Consider the following 16,780-nt stretch of genomic DNA (forward strand, 5'->3'; position numbering starts at 1 on the left):
GTGTCCTGATCAATTCCCACAAATTAGGGTTTTATGTCATTAGGGTTTTCCAAACCCTAATTAGGGTTTCCAACCCAAATATTAGCCCATTAATCAAATGGTTGGGATTTTATGTCCATTAGGGCTTCATTGGGCCCATTAAGGTTTAGTAGTCCCTTGCCCAAACATCCAAACGAGTCACAAACCAAACAAAGCACACTGCCACCGACACAGCGGCTAGTGGCGGTAGCCACCACCCTACGGTGGTGGTTTAGACTTTTCTTTCATTATTCCACTTGTTACAATTTACAATATGATCCGATTAACACACACACAAACACTAACAATCATACACACAAAATACCACCCTACAGAAGCATACACACCCTCCATGGCAGTCCTTGAGGCGGCAGCCACCATGGCCGGTAGCCATGGTGGTTTTTCCTTGACTTTTCTCCGGCAGCAGCAACCCGAGACACCTACAAATTTGTGAGATACGGCTGCAACACACATCCAATTCAGAATATACTCTAGCCACCCGGGCGGCTCACGGTGGCGGCGACAACTAATGGGAAGAAGCGAAGGAGGTGGTGGCATAGCGGCAGCGAAGTTCCGGCTCCTCCGACGTCAACAGGTAAGGATGTGGCTGGAAAGTAACGTGCGACGGCGCTCTGGTGGTCCTATGGTTCCACACGACGAAAGTTTCCCCAACCGGTGCTCATCCGGTGGGTTGTGACCTCGACAGCGGGGTGGCGGGCGACAAAGATGGCGACCGGCTCTTAGCTTGGTGGCTTTTGGCTTCGACGCCAACGATGTAGCAATGGATCCAAGCTTGTGGTGGTTCACCATTAACGGCGGCTGGAGAGGTGGTACAAGGATGGTGAAGTTAGCGGCTAGAGGTGGCGGTTGGAGGTTTGGGGCATCTAGGGTTAGGGTTACCGGGTGGGTAACGTTTAAATACCCCGCCCCTCATAGACATTTTCCCATAATTACAAGATCAGCTCCTCCATCTTCCTTTCTTTCAAATGTAATCCAAATGTTACCATTTCTACCCTGGCTTCAAGAATCTTTTTCAAATCTAATTCGTAATTTACATAACAACCCCTCACTCAACAAATCCTTTCAACATAGGTCCAAAATTTACTCTTTTAACCCCGGTCATTCAAGATCCTTTCAAATTAAGTCCAATATTATTCTTTAACCCCCGAAACTAACATTCTAATAATTATTAATCAATTCTGGACTATAATAGTATAAAATAATCATAATAATTACTTCCCAGGGTTCCTGATTAATTATTTAATTACTCTACTTAAAACGGGATGTTATAGATCTAGTATACATTGATGTGGACTATTTGGATCCACCACAAAAGATTATAAGTCTATTCGTCATGATTTACTGATGGTTTTGTAAATATGGTTATACTTATAAGATTAAGTGTAATTATGATTCTTTGAAAGGTTTCAAAGAATTGCAGAACGAATATGAAGAATCTATTAGGCAGAAAGATAAAGGTTTCTCCAATCTGAAAGGAAAGGAGATTACTTTAGTATCATATTTTATGCATCTTAATGATTTTTTGGAACTATGTCACAATTGATCCTCTAAGTACATCTTAGTGAAATTGTTTTTGACTAAGAACGGGAATTGATAATTGTTGGAATAGTTTAATCAAGCGATGATTCATACTTCGTTTCTGAATCAAAATTTAGGGTCACACTCTATTAACTTCGAATCCCATCTCAAATTAAGTAGGTTTATAACACCTCATGAAATGTGGAGTAGAAATGTTTTCTTACTCTAGCACATTTGAAATTGGTAGTTGTGATGTTTTAGTTAAAACAAAGATAAACTAGTACCAATTAACTGAAGTGTTTTCTTGATAAGAACCCATACTACCCTTTGATTGTTTTGGTTTTGCTTGTCAAGGAATGTTCCTTAACAGAAAAACGTATATGTCAAGAAGTCAGTGGGAGTCTTAATGGTTTTGAATGGTTTCAGGAGTCAAACAAAAATAAACCTGTTAGTTAACACTAGCGCATGACTTGAGGTTGATTACCTATCGTGTTAAGTTGACACATTCTTGTTTCTATGCACCTTCCAGTAAAGTTGACTCTGCATGTGAGTTCTATAAGTTCTCATTTGATTGCAATAGGTAGAGCACATTGGTTAGTGAGAGTACATTCGTCAATGGAAGTGAATTGTTTGACAACTTGGAAGCATTGGTAGGCCCTTGTGCTACCAGAAGGCAAGAAATTAAGAACTAGTAAAGTTCAATCCATGAAAGGGAAACAAATTTTGATTTTGGTTTTGTCCTCAACCTTATCTTATGATTGTAGATTTGGAATTGATAAATTCACATGGATAGGAACACATACACCATAAAATCTAAGTTGCAAAAGTTTTTGCTCTAATTCATGAAAAATAATTATGAGGAAACAATTTCGCTAGTAGATTTTAAATATGAATTGATATAATTATGGTTAATAGTTGTGATAATTGCGTTCTCAAATTCGTATATGATTACGACATCCCTTTTCGTAGTTTGAATTGTGAGAAATGGAAAGAAATAGTTTGAACATTCAACAATTATTGTTATAAGTTCTGAAAAGGTTTAAACACACACACGTATGCTATCTAATGAAAGATGTATGAGCTTGAGAAGTCTAGACGAAGACTTATCAAAGCACCACGTATTAGAAATTTGAACTTTAGTAAGAAAGTCAAAAGCATTGATTTTCTAAAAGTCCAATTGATTTCTGAATACACGTCAAAGCTAGTGGGAGCATAAGTGTTGTGCAAATGGGAGTGTAATTGTCATGATAGAAATAGTATAATTATTATGCTAATGGGAGCATAATAGTTATGGTAAGTGTTGCAAGTTGGAAATGCTATTTATAGGAAACAAAGTTTTAAATTTGCAAATTGCTATATTTGAGGAATTTGGGGGAGAAGGTACTTATACTTCATTCCAAATCTAAAAGTTTAGATTTAATGGAACTTAGTCATGAACATATATGAATATTGTGTTGAAATGATTCAACATAGGAAATTCTATATATGGAAATATTATAGAAAAAGACTGATCAAGTATCAAGTATTTATGTAAGACATTATGTATCAAATCCCATATGGTTCAGACATAGGATTGATCACATATGCTATATTATTCGCTTGTTCTAATTTTTCTGAATGCCTAGGGTATTAAGAAAGGAAAAGGATTTGGATTGGATATGACTAGAGTTGCTAAACAACTGTTAAAGGACAATCTGAAGTTCGTTGAAGATTGGTTGCTTATGGACAGTTGGAAGTATAGCATTTGGACAGACCATACTGACCTGTTTCAGATTGGGATAATTCTTCAAAATTGATTGTCATATGGAAATATGGAAATGTTCCCATAGTGGGAGTTGATGATTAGAATCTGAGTGTGATCGAGAAACCTTAATGCACAGAAGGTGTTCAGGGAATTACCTTGAATTTGATACTTCATTACCATGAAATTGTTTTAAGAAACAAAGTTTCAATGGAGCATTTTGTGACATTGTTGGAAAAGTCTTTATGACTTGTTGGTCACGTCATCACAAAAGGATCATTACATGAAAGGTTAGATTCTGAGACATTTAGTTGTGACAAGAATTTTGGAAATTCTTACACTTGTAATATGGATTTGGAATTGTGGTATGAGTATCATGTCCAATCGATCTATTCACAAAGGAAGGACCATAGAGAGACATAGTATGCATGTCTATAACATAACATGACTGATATTTAATTCAAGTGTTTGTTGATTAATCAAAACATTTTACAATTAATAAAGTCTAATTAATATGGTGATTAAATAATAAGTGTTTTATTTATATTCAATAGTTTTGAGACCATAGTTAATTAGGTTCTTACTATGTTTCACTTTGCATGTTTTACTTCCTGAATAATTGGTTTATTCAAAACATCCATAGTCGATCATACTTTGGAAGTAGGTAGTGAATTAAGACTGTTGTGAATTGGATTGTAGATTGTCTAAGGGTTTAGATATGGCAATGGTTTGCTGCAACATTCACGAGTTCTGAAATAGAGATTTGAGTATTGGATTAACCCACGCTCAAAGAATTACTTCATGGATTTTATCACGAGTAATTTTGAGACGATAATATCTTATATTCTTGAAACAGATACGTATGAGTTGTTGTTCACGAGTCAGTTGTGCATTGATAATGTGCATGTTTTGGCATGGAGAAGGCATGGATGTACACATCCTCGCGTTTTGGACTTATGGTTTCTGGGAAAATCTAAAAATGTGCATGTTTTGAAAACTACGTGTAAATGATTCCATTTTTAACTAAATGTTTTGGAAACAACGGTTTTGTGATCACTTTTATAGAAAAATGATTGTTTTGGAAAGTTTAAATTTTACCGAAATTTTATGGATGTTACAAGTTGGTATCAGAGCCTTGGTTTGAGTGAATTGGAGGAAAACTCATGTGAATCCAGTCTCAAGCTAAGGAAAAAGGATTTTCATAACAAATTTTCAGATGATTTTCAAAATAATTAAGGAGGATGCGATGTGTACGATCAGCCGAAGCCAGTAAGTAGACCCCAAATTACTACACTGTTACTTGATCTTTTGATATGTTAGAACAACATGCTACTAGAAACACCCCACCCCTGCTACATCGAGTCAGGCTCGACATCGGCTTTCCCGGTATCGGGCCCTGTCCATCATCGAACCCTATTTGGCATCGGGCCCCGCCTAGCATCAAGCCTCGCCAGGCTTCGAGCACATCTCGGAATACATGTGAACATAATCAAATAATACACATAAACCTAAGCATATATCATTAACATTAAAACATTCATCGGTCCCTGCCCGACATCGTACCGTAGTCCAGAAGCATACTAACATTCCTCGGGAACGCCCCAGCATTGAACCGAAGTCCGAAAACATACAAGTACAACACATGCAAGAATCGCAAAGACATCAAGCATACAAGCATTCCTCGGGACCGCCCCGACATCGGATCGACATATGTAAAAGCATATAAACCTACATCGGGCTCCACCCGACATCAGACCGTAGTCCGAAACTACTACTACCTAAATGGGCCGGCCTTGGTGCCTTAGACCCGTTCCTACTGGAGGAAACTCACCTCGTATGCCAGCTATGAAGTTTCGTGTGAACAATATCTGACGGCTGCTCTAACGACTCCCCGACTATCAATTTCAGAATAACTCATAATCAAGATATGATAATCCTTCTCCAGTAAAATGACCATTTTACCCCTGGTCAAAGTCAACATCCTGGTCAAAGTCATAGTCAAGGTCAACTCCCAGTGTACTCAACTCATCGAGTTACCTCCTAACTCAACGAGTTCCTATACTACTCAGAATCGTGCTCAACCGAGTCAAATTGTCGAGTCCCTTCATAGACTCGTCGAGTTCTACCTGGCATAGGATCGGGACAACCCAACTCAACTCGTCGAGTCCCTTTCTGGACTCGCTGAGTTCCCTTGTCTGTTTAGGCTATCTTAATGGATTAAGCCTCCACACTTCAGATCCAAGCTTCATACTTTACAAAAACCCTTAAAATGTATCAGCCCTTTTAGGTCCTAGATCTAGAAGAATACCTACTTGGGTCGATCATTCTCCAAAAGCTATCATTTTTGGACCAAAAACCCTCATAAGGATGGACATAAAGAGATCTAATGAACTAATAGCCAAGATAGAAACTTGATTACCATAACATGTAGCAAATGGTGTGTAGTTTCTGGATCTACTCTTCCCTTATTGAGACCTCTATCTTCTCCTTCTTCCACAAGCTTCAAAAATACACAAAGATCTCTTAAAATGGCTCACACTCTCAAATAAAGCTCTAGGGTTTCGTTGATTAGGGTTTGGGATAGGGAGGCTGGAAATGAGGCCAAGGGGTGGGGGTTAAGGAGCTTAAATAGGATGCAAAATCCCAAAATTAGGGTTCCACTCTGGCCGATCTACTCACCGAGTCATGGGCTCTTGACTCGTCGAGTAGGTAGCTTAAACCCTGCGTATAATCTATCAACTACTCGACGAGTTAGGGCCACCAACTTGTCGAGTTACCCTTTCAAAATAAATACATTAATGAGTTAAATGCATACCAGGAACCAGGCGTTACAATTCTCCCCCACTTGTCTTAGACTTCGTCCTCGAAGTCTGCTGGGTCTGAAAATCACTCCAAGCAGTGCTCCCTCATCTCCTCCAAAGGATCCTAAGTCCACTCAGAACCCTTGCGGTGCTTCCACTGCACCTTCACTAACTGAAAATCCTTGTTCCTCAAGGTTTTCGTCTTGCGATCTAGAATCGCCACTGGTCTCTCAATGTAGTTCAGGCTGTCATCAACCTGAATATCCTCCAAGGGCACAATCGTTGAATCATCCACTAAGCACTTCTGGAACTAGGAAACATGGAAAGTGTTGTGGATTTGACTGAGCTCTGCTGGAAGATCCAACCGATATGCCACATTGCCCACCCGAGCTATAATCCTGAAAGGACCAATGAACCTGGGGCCCAGCTTGCCCCGCTTCGGAACTAGATGACACCTTTCCAAGGTGACACCTTCACGAGGACCATATTGTCCACCTGAAACTCCAAGTCTAAACGTCGCTTATCGGTGTAGCTCTTCTGTCGACTCTGAGCTGTCTGAAGCCTGCTTTGGACCTGTTGGATTCGCTATGTAGTCTTGAGTAGTACCTCAGTACTCTTGACAACCCAAAAATTTCCACTTCAATAGAAACCAAGTCTGTTGTTGCTAACTTTCAAACTTTTGGGATGAGTTTGAGCAATTCAGGATTTACACTTAAGGAGATATCAGGAGAAAGGTTGCACTTGGGTTTTATGCAACTCCGTTATTCCAAAACTCTATGATATTAGAGTTCATTCTAGGAATAAAATATTTTCTGCCAAAAATCCCAGGACTATATATAGAATTCTGAACCAAATTATTCATTAGTTACAATTCCAACTAGAGAAAAGCCAAATTCTCTCTCAAGGATCTTCGGACTTTTGTTCTGGAAAGTGAGTACTTCTATCTAGTGTTGTTTTAAAGCTTTATATATGCTTAATACACTAGAAATCATAGGAAAACACCAAGATCTGTGAGTTTACCGCCGAAGAACACCTTGGGGAGTAAACTCCATTTCAAGGGTCAAAGTGTGCCCAATGACCCCTAGACCTTGGAAAACAAACATGGGACAAACCTTGACATTTTTAGGCATCAAAATCATTTAAAATCAAGGACCAAAAGTGAGTTCACGGCCAAGGAAGTTCTTGGGCGGTGAACTCCATTTTAGGGTGCCAAAATGCCCTAAATGCCTTCGATAACCCAAGAGACAAGCATAGAACTTTACCTAGATGTGTTTAGGACCCAAAACAACCAAAATATCATCACCCATAAGTGTTTACGGCCGCAAACACATGACCAAATGGTCCATGGGCCGTAAACTCAAAATAGAGGTGTTTTGATGCCACAAACACTTCCAAGGGCTTAAGCATGAATTTAGAATGCTTCCTTATGACCTTTAAGACCCTCATAAAAATATTTGGCCATGAGTTTATGGTAGTAAACTCATTTGGGCCGTGAACACCCCAAAAGTGCCAAAAGAAGTGGTCTTTCTCATCCTAGGTTAAAGCTAATGTCCCTAAATCACCCCCTAGACTTCAAACTTGCACTAACCCATGAGTAACCATGAGTTTACGGCCGTAAACTCCCTTGGGCCGTGAAATCATGGTAGTAAACTCATTTAAGTGCCTTTATACCCTCCTAGGTTGAATCACATGTGATTCCAACACTTGGTTAAGGTGTTTCCTAGTCCCGGAAGGTGTTTCCTAGTCCCGGAAGGTGTTTCCTTTCATATAGTTGTTTATAAACACTATATTCATGTCATTATGTGTCCTTAAATATCATTTAGGACTTATTGTGTCTCAGAACTTCATTCGTGGAACTTGTCATCCGTACGCGCATACCCGTTTGAATCACCCACATCAGGTGAGTTCATACCCCGTAATGAATCTTTTAACTATTTTAATTATTTTAAGGGGGAATACAAGTTGCCCACAATGATAATTGTGTAATTATTTGTTGTTAAACATTCTTTCAAAATGTTACTTATTTTATTTATAAGTTGTTAAAACATTTAAAAACTCTTCTAAAGGTTATGTTACTTTATAGTTATACAAAACTCCATTTTAAAGTATAAGCATAACTTTGTAGATAAATTAGTCTTTTCAGTAACAGTCCAGTTAGAGCATTAGTAAACTATTATAGGTATAGTTTAGGAGAATGTTATTCATTACTTCTAGTACAATGAAGCACACAAAGAGTCAAAACAGAACATAACAGAACAGAACAGAATAGAACAGAACAAAACATAACAGAACAGAACAGAACATAACAGAACATAACTAAAAAGTTAATTTGCTATAGCATGACAACACGCAGACAGGATCTAAATTTAATGTGAATTACACGGCTTGCATGGATTTGCTCGGGTCGCGTTTGGTTCCCTCAATCTCCATACATGAGAGCGGGTTAGTAGGGGTTCTAGCTTTCACATTATGACTGTAATAAAACACACATATGTTTTTAGGTTGATAGTACCTCCGTATGTCATTATAAACGACATCAGGGTACTCATTTCTCCCATTACTTTCATAAAGTGTCGGTAACACTTGAAGGTTGATCTATTCTCTAATCGAGATAGGTTATAAACTAGGGAGAATGTACTTTACAGTTGACAAGGGAACTGTAGAGTCTTGGTAGAAGACTGCTTTCATAACAGTAGAGTCTTGGTAGAAGACTGCTTTCAAACAATCAAGTCTTGGTAGAAGGCTACTTTAAAAGTTAGGACCGTGATGCTAGCTTTATGATTCCTTAATGTATACACTATAGACTACGTATATGCTAAGTAGATTTCGACAGCTAATAGGATGTGTGTTCTTCGCTGTACATCCTGTTCCCGTTGGATGTTGGTTTACACCAAGGTCACCCAATCTATTATCTACCTGAATCTATATATATTTATGCTTAGTATACATTAAGTCATCATAAGGGTACCAAGTATGGATCAGGTCATAGGACACATAGTCAATGCACAGTTTTTCTAGTACAAAACTTTCGTTTCAAAGTCAGTATTTTTGGATATACAAAACTAGTGATTTCCCAGTTAAGGGCTTAATCCATTTTATTAAGCCAGTACAGTTTTAAAGACTTTAAGTGAGTTAACTCTATAATACCTTAGTTTATACACCATGTTTATATATAAGACTAATATCCGACAGCTAATAGGATGTGTGTTTTTCGTTGTACGTCCTGTTCCCGTTGGATGTAGGTTTACACCGAGGTCACCCAATCTATTATCTACCCGATACCAAATTATATATAGCAGTATAAACAAAGCTATTATAAAAGTAATCACCATAGTCAATATTTTATATTAAGAAATATAGGTTTTCTTAAAAGGAACTCTCCATTAGACATAAAGGAACCATTACAAATAACTCCATGAGTAACAAGTGAATACCCCAAGGTTATATATGACAACGATCTAATAACCAATGGAATATGTGCTATCCGCTTTACTTACTGTACCCCATCAGGTTGTACGTTGAGGGCAGATGCGCATAATCGATTGTTTGTTTACTCCAAGTATATATAACTTGTACCCACTTATTACGCATATAAAGGCTTGTAGTGTCATTTTACTCAACTCCTATTTTAAGTAGGAAATATATGATTTTCTAGAGGAACGGGAAAACTTTACAAAACAACACCTTACAGCTTACAGTACTTTACATATACATTTTCAACCACATTTTTACAGCTTACTCACATCACTAAAATCTTATGAACTCACCAGCTTAATTGTTGATCAACTCTTTCATATAACTTGTATTCTTAGGAGACTATTAGACAGGTGCTCGTGCTGGGGATTTAGAAGATGAAGCTTTTCAGCTTCAAGTCTTATTTTGTTATTTGTGTATGAATTCTATGTTTTGTGAACACACTTTGTAAAACACTTTCTTTTGAAATGAAATGGTTGTTTATTTCTTGCTTACCATATACATATCTTGTGATACTTGACATGACGTCCTCCACCCCTGAACGTTTTCGTCGTTCCGGTTTTGGGGTGTGACAGATTGGTATCAGAGCATTGTTTATAGTGAACTAAGTATATCAACCGATAAAAGATATACGTCTATAAATACAATGGAGCTTAAGTGCTCTGGATAATGATATATTTTAGAGTATAACTTCAAGTTATAAAAATATACCTAGTTGCTCATACATGTACATAATAGAACTAGGATCACGAGGAGAACATAACTAAAAGTATTTAGAGGTTAGACACTGTCGTCAACCTGAACAGTTATGTAATCATAACTAGGATCAATATAGCCTGATCAACTATATTCATTCAAGATGTGACCAACATGTGTTTGGGAATGATGTGGTGTTGCAACAGGGTTAAAACTTACCAGAACACCAGTCAAGAGAACGCCAGAACAAGTACATTTAGAATTAGAGTACTATGGGAGTATTCTATGATACTATAACGCGATAACGATTTTAGATCATACCAAGTACATTACGTTAGGATACTATACGAGTATTTTAGTCCAGATACATAACTTATGTGATAACTTAAAAGACCCTTGCGGATAAGTCTATAATCTTACAGGGTATATTCATAAAGTTTTATATATAATCAAGACCTTATAGACATAGAATCTGTGACCGACGCTTCGCTATCCATTCCTTTTAAGGAAGTAGTGTTGAGGTGGGATCAATTATTCGAAGGTCTATTGGATCTTCAATTATATACAATACCAACTGGTATACCTAGGATAATTATAGGAAGATTCCGTAAGGATCACCCCATAAAGTTACCTTAAAGCTCATAGGTTCTTTAATCACTTTCGTTCTCGCACGACAAGCCCAGATAAACGTAACCACTTCCTCATAGTAGACAATAGAAGAGTTCAGGAGGAACAAAGACAAACTAATGAGAAGATTTCGAGGAAAGATCAGCCGAAGTAACCAAAAACGTCTTACGCGTCACACTAATAAATATTAACTAGGTTAAATTAGCGAGCGAGTGGAAACACGGCTCACATTTCATGTGTTAGAATTATTTTCATACATGCAACTGATAACAGTTATTCAGGAAACAGATATTCATTCGAGGATAGTTATTTCAAATTCATAGAGTCTATTAGGTATAGACTCATTTATTTCAAATTCATGGATCTCATGAATCGCGTGTGTAGGCCGATGCTGGATCGGTCAGTGATAGTATTCATAGATGATATCTTGGTATATTCCAAGACGCAGGAGCAGCACGAGGAGCACCTGAGGGAGGTGCTGGAGTTTTGAGGAGGGAGAGACTTTTCGCAAAGTTCTCCAAGTGTGAGTTCTGGTTGCACGAGGTGCAGTTCCTTGGTCACCTCGTCAACCAGAAGGGCATTTTGGTGGATCCGGCCAAGATAGAGGCCGTGATGCAGTGGGAGGTCCCGAAGTCTCCATCTGAGATTGGAGCTTCCTAGGGCTGGCAGGGTATTACCGGAGATTCATTCAGGATTTCTCCAAGATAGCAGTGTCCCTCACCCGACTGACCAAGAAGACGGTGGTATTTCGTTGGGGGTCTGAGCAGCAGGCAGCGTTCGAGACCCTCAGACAGAGATTGTGCGAGGCTCCGATCCTTACCTTGCCAGAGGGAGTAGAGGACTTCGTAGTCTATTGTGATGCCTCAATCACATGTATGGGAGCAGTGTTGATGCAGCGAGGCCATGTGATAGCTTACGCCTCGAGGCAGTTGAAGCCTCACGAGGCTAACTATCCTACCCATGATTTAGAGCTGGGGGTGGTTGTGTTTGCCCTCAAGATTTAGAGGCATTATCTTTATGGGGTCCGTTGTACTATCTACACGGATCACAAGAGTTTGAGATACCTTATGGATCAGCCGAGTCAGAACATGAGACAGAGGAGGTGGTTGGATGTGCTGAAGGATTATGATTGTGAGATCCTTTACCATCCAGGGAAGGCCAACGTGGTGGCCGACGCCCTAAGCCACAAAGTGTCGGCAACCCCTATCAGAGATTTGTGTTTGAGGATGACAGTGATTACTCCGTTGTTGGAACGGATCAGGGAGGCTCAGGTCGAGGGCCTCAAGGAGGAGAGGCAAAAGTGTGAAAGGATAGTGGGCCGAGTAGCTTCGTTTGATTATGACAGTCGGGGATTGCTGACACTTCATGGGAGAGTGTGGGTACCGTACTGGGGAGGAGTACGGCAGGTGTTGATGGACGAGGCTCATAAGTCTCGATTTTCTATCCATCCAGGGGCGACGAAGATGTATAGAGATCTTCGACCCGATTATTGGTGGCCCTGCATGAAGCGGGATGTCGCTTGGTATGTTGAGAGGTGCCTGACCTGCAGGAAGGTCAAGGCGGAGCACCAGAGGCCTCACGACAAAATGCAGCCGTTAGACATTCCCGTGTGGAAATGGGAGGACATCACCATGGATTTTGTCACCAAGCTTCCCAGGACCGCACGAGGAGTAGATTCGATATGGGTAGTAGTGGATCGGTTGACGAAGAGTGCTCACTTTATCCCGATTCAGGAAAGTATATCGGCAGAAAAGTTAGCCGATATCTATGTGCGGGAGATCGTGGCACGTCATGGAGTGCCGGTATCGGTGGTGTCAGACCGAGATGTCCGTTTTACATCCAGATTCTGGAAGCGGTTTCACGACGAGATGGGTACTCGTCTTCATTTCAGCACCGTTTTCCACCCTCAAACGGACGGGCAGAGCGAGAGGACGATTCAGACCCTCGAGGACATGCTCAGGGCATGTGTTCTAGACTTCGGTGGCAATTGGGATACGTATCTTCCGTTAGCGGAATTTTCGAATAACAACAGTTATCATGCGAGCATTGATCGACCTCCCTTTGAGATGATTTATGGGAGGAAGTGTAGGACCCCGATTTGTTGGGGCGAGGTCGGTCAGCGAGTCGTTGGGAGCACAGAGGTGGTGCTCAAGACGACCGAGTTGATTCAGCAGGTCCGTAGTAGACTGCAGACTGCGCAGAGTCGGCAGAAGAGCTACGCCGACAGAAGGCGTTCAGACTTGGAATTTCGGGTGGGCGATATGGTCCTCCTGAAGGTCTCACCCTGGAAGGGTGTCATCAGGTTTCGGAAGAGGGGCAAGCTGGGCCCCAGGTTCATTAGTCCCTTCAGGGTTTTGGCCCGAGTGGGTCGGGTTGCGTATCGGTTGGATCTTCCTGCAGAGCTTAGCCAGATCCACAACACTTTCCATGTGTCTCAGTTGAGGAAGTTTTTGGTGGATGAGTCAGCAGTTGTTCCCCTAGAGGATATTCAGGTTGATAGCAGCCTGAACTATATTGAGAGACCGGTTGCAATTCTGGACCGGAAGACAAAGACCTTGAGGAACAAGGCAATTCAGTTAGTGAAGGTGCAGTGGCAGCACCGGAAGGGGTCTGAGTGGACGTGGGAGGCTGAGGAGGAAATGAGGGAGCACTACCCGGAGTTATTTGCAGATTCAGCCATATCAGACTTCGAGGACGAAGTCTGAGACAAGTGGGGGAGAATTGTAACGCCCCGTCTCTGGTATGTTGTCCCCGTGGCATTTATTTAGAAGTTTTATTGTGGGACTCGACGATTCTATGGCCTGACTCATCGAGTAGGGTCGAGTTTTCGAGCACGTATTAGTAGGCGACTCGGCGAGTCCATATTCGGGACTCGGCGAGTCTGCCTGTCTGGAAGAAACCCTAAATCCCCGGGTTGCTCACTATTTAAGCAATGCTTTGTGCCCCAAACTCGCCTCCTTCACCCTCAGAGGGCTGTGAGAAAACCCTAATCCATCCCTTATTTGTTTTAAGTGGTTTTGTGTGGATTTTGAAGGCTTGAAGAAGAAGAAGAAAGGAGCAAGGATAAGAGGTGTGGAGCAAAGATCCAAGGGCAAAATCAGAGTTCATTGAGGTATTTCTCGGATTCCTTCTTTTTTATGCTTTAGATCTTCATTAGAACTCTTCTAGGGCTAGTTTGATGCATTTTCTAAGCCCTATAGTTGTATGGATGCCTTTATGGGACGAGATATCCCTAGATCTGTTCATTTAGGAGTTATAGAGCCCGGATCTGTTGCCTTTTTGGAGATGCCTTGCATAAGAACCCTAGATCTAGCCTTTATTATGCTTTTTGAGCCTTATTATCTTTTTGGTCGCTTTTGGGCACGTAAAGATAGAATCTTTACGTGCTAACCGAGTTAAGGAAGCCCAGATCTATAGGTTTCAGCCACTGGATTCAAGCAAAATTGAGTGTAGAGTAGCTGCATGGCTATGACTCGGCGAGTCGGAAGAACGACTCGGCGAGTCAAGTCGCGAGTCCCGTTTTTCCCCTTTTTGAGTGATGACGAATGGAAGCCTGTGAGTAGTAGAGTGGACTCAGTGAGTTGGAGAGCAGACTCAGTAATGGAGGGACTCGACGAGTTGTTCATACAACTCGGCGAGTCCAAGGCAATCTTCTTAGCTCAAGAACAACTCGTCGAGTTGTTCATATGACTCGGCAAGTCGGATGAAGATTGTTTGAGTTCTTGGATCGAGAGAGTACTCGTTGAGTCGATGCCATACTCGACGAGTAGCCACGAGTAGGGTTGAGAAATGTGACTAGAGACTCGACGAGTTGGCGGCCCAACTCGGCGAGTCATGTCAACTGTGGGTTGACTTTGACCGAGAGGGTTGACTTTAACTGGAGAGTTGACATTGACCGAGGGTAAAAGAGTCATTTTACCCCAGTACAGTGATTAGCCTTTGATTGAGTGTGCTTATGGACTTGTAGCCGGGGAGATACCGAAGCAGCAGCAGTTAGCTTCCAGAGCCATTCACACAGCAGCCAGTTCACGAGGTGAGTCTCCTTTCAGTAGGAACGGGTCTACGGCCACAATGCCGGCCCGTTTAGTTAGCAGTAGTCCCAGACTTTGGTCCGATGCAGTAGTTAGAGTGCTTGATGTCTTTGTGATTCAAGCATGTTTGTGTTATGTGTTCCGGACTCTGTGCCGATGCAGTATGCAGTATATGTGATTATAATAGTTGATATGTGTTATGCTAGGCCATGATCAGCCAGTTCCGGACTTCGGTCCGATGTAGGGGACAAGGTCCCAGTCAGTTCCGGACTTCGGTCCGATGCACTCTGTTCCGGACTTCGGTCCGATGCAGCTAATTCCGGACTTCGGTCCGATGCAGTCAGTTTCGGACTTCGGTCCGATGCAGTTAGTTCCAGACTCTGGTCCGATGCAGGGGACAAGGTCCCAGTCAGTTCCGGACTTCGGTCCGATGCAGCTAGTTCCAGACTTCGGTCTGATGCAGTGGGCAAGGCCCAGTATGTGCTTTATATGTATTGTATGGTATGTGGTAGTTTGGGGGAGCTCACTAAGCTTCGTGCTTACAGTTTCAGTTTTGGTTTCAGGTACTTCCGCAAGCAAAGGGAAGAGCTCAGGATGATGGCATCGCACACACCACAGCTTCAGTTTTGTCCTGCGAGTTGATTTAGTTTTCTTGATATGTTTGGATAACAGTTGTGATATAGTTTTTCTCACAGTATTTTATTATGGTTTTCAAAACACGCAGCATATGGTTTTATTATGTGATACTCAGTCTCGTGGTTTTTGTTATAATAAAAATCGAAAATTTTGGGTGGTATTTTTGGGTTGTTTCAAATTGTTCCTAAAACCCTGTGGAAGTCAGGACCCAATACATCTAGAACTAGGATAACCTTGTCTTTTCAGCTTTCGGCTTGTGTCCGTTGCTATAAACTTATTCTGTCTCATCTTTGTTTTCTTTTAGCAAAGATGCCTCCTCGCAGATCACCCAGACACGCTACTCCGATAACTCCCATACCTTCTCCACAAATCGATGCAACAACTTTGAACGCTGCATTGGCCGAGGCTGTGGTAATAGCCATGGCACCACATCACTCCACCGGTATAGGTGGAGGCGAAGTGCCTACCGATTCTACTCAAGGTGAGGTCCCTGTGCGCCAGGGAGAGTTCTCCTACAAGGACTTCACTAGATGTCAACCACTGTCCTTTAAAGGGACTGAAGGAGTCATTGCCATTCTGCAATGGTTCGAGAAAACAGATCGGTCTTCGAGATCTGTTTATGCCCCGAAGGAAGCAAAGTGAAGTTTGCTGCCTGCACCTTCGATGGCAAGGCCCTAACATGGTGGAACAGCCATGTTAAGTCACTGACCCTACCAGTGACAAACTCGATAGGTTGGGAAAACCTAAAAGAGTTAATGCGGGAAGAATATTGCTCGTTAGGCGAGATTCAAAAACTGGAACAAGAGCTGTGAGATCTCACTATGGTCGGCTCAGACATAGTGACCTACACGGACCGGTTCAGTGAACTAGCAGCTCTATGTCCCGAGATGATTACCTCGGAAAAGAAGAAGATAGAGAGATACATTTGGGGTCTGACTGACCGACCCAAGGAAATGTGTTATCTTCTAACCCAGCCACGTTCGATAGTGCTAAACGCTTGGCTCAGCGACTCATCGATCATGGAGTCCGCCACAGCGTAAAAGTCCCTATTCCCGAGTCATCAAGGGAAGAGGACTATAATCAAGAGTCGGAGAACAAGAGAAAGAAGAAGCGAACAACACAAGGCATCCCGCAAGAGCAACAAGCAAGTACTATGTACGCCGCTACGATTCCTGCTGCTTCAACATCTGCCAGTCGTTATGCTGGAAACCTTCCAA

This window comes from Lactuca serriola, chromosome 1, assembly GCF_051521515.1.
Source record: "Lactuca serriola cultivar US96UC23 chromosome 1, Lser_US96UC23_V15, whole genome shotgun sequence".
Classification (NCBI taxonomy): Eukaryota; Viridiplantae; Streptophyta; class Magnoliopsida; order Asterales; family Asteraceae; genus Lactuca; species Lactuca serriola.